The following is an 899-nucleotide window of genomic DNA, read 5'->3' as shown; positions in this document are numbered from 1 at the left end:
ACGATGCTATCATGGTATATTGTTGAAACTGTAGCCCTTGCTATAACCTGGAGGGCATGGGTTCAAATTCCACTACTGGACAAGACAAAGATTTTGAACTCAATTTCCATAATAGATTAGATTTCCTACAGTGATGGAAACAGGCTCTTCGGCCCAACCAGTCCATACTGATCTCTGAAGAGCAATCCACCCAGACTCATTTCCCTCTGACTAATGCACCTAACACTAGGGGCAATTTAGCATGGCCAATTCACCTGACCTGCACATCTTTGGACTGTGGGAGGAAACCAAAACATCTGGAGAAAACCCACACAGACACAGGGAGAATGTGCAAATTCCACACAGACAGTCACCCAAGGCTGGAATCAAACCTGGGACCCTGGTGCTGTGAGGCAGCTGCGTTAACCACTGTGCCACCCTCAAAGCCTACTGCACCTGATATTCCCAGGTGGTCTCCCATCCAAGTACTAACCAGGCCTGAGTCTGCTTAGCTTCCAAGATCAGACAAGGTTGGGCGTTTGCAGACTACTATGGTAGTATCTGTTAATCGTGTTTGAAGAAGGTGGAGAATTAGTCATAGAGTCATACAGCACAGAAACAGATCATTCACACCAACCAGTCCATGCTGAACATAATCCCAAATTACCAGCCCCACCTGCCTACTCCTGGCTCATATCCCTCCAAACATTTCCTATTCATATACTTCTCTCAGTGCCTTTTAAACATTGTAATTGTACCCATAATCACTACTTCCTCAGGAAGTTCATTCCACACACGAACCACCCTCTGTGTAAAATATTTGCCCCTTATGTCTTTTTTAAATCTCTCTCCTCTCACCTTAAAAATGTGCCCTCTAGCCTTAAAATCCACTATCCTAGGGAAATGACATCTACCATTAA

The 899-nt window shown here is 44.7% G+C and overlaps 1 pseudogene; it reads right to left on the bottom strand.

The window, feature by feature from the left end:
* Window positions 1–423: 423 nt before the first annotated feature.
* LOC140482537 (5S ribosomal RNA) lies at window positions 424–542 on the bottom strand (annotated as a pseudogene).
* Between the last annotated feature and the right edge of the window lie 357 nt (window positions 543–899).

This window comes from Chiloscyllium punctatum, chromosome 10 (assembly GCF_047496795.1).
Source record: "Chiloscyllium punctatum isolate Juve2018m chromosome 10, sChiPun1.3, whole genome shotgun sequence".
Classification (NCBI taxonomy): Eukaryota; Metazoa; Chordata; class Chondrichthyes; order Orectolobiformes; family Hemiscylliidae; genus Chiloscyllium; species Chiloscyllium punctatum.
This window is presented reverse-complemented; position numbering and strand designations above follow the sequence as displayed.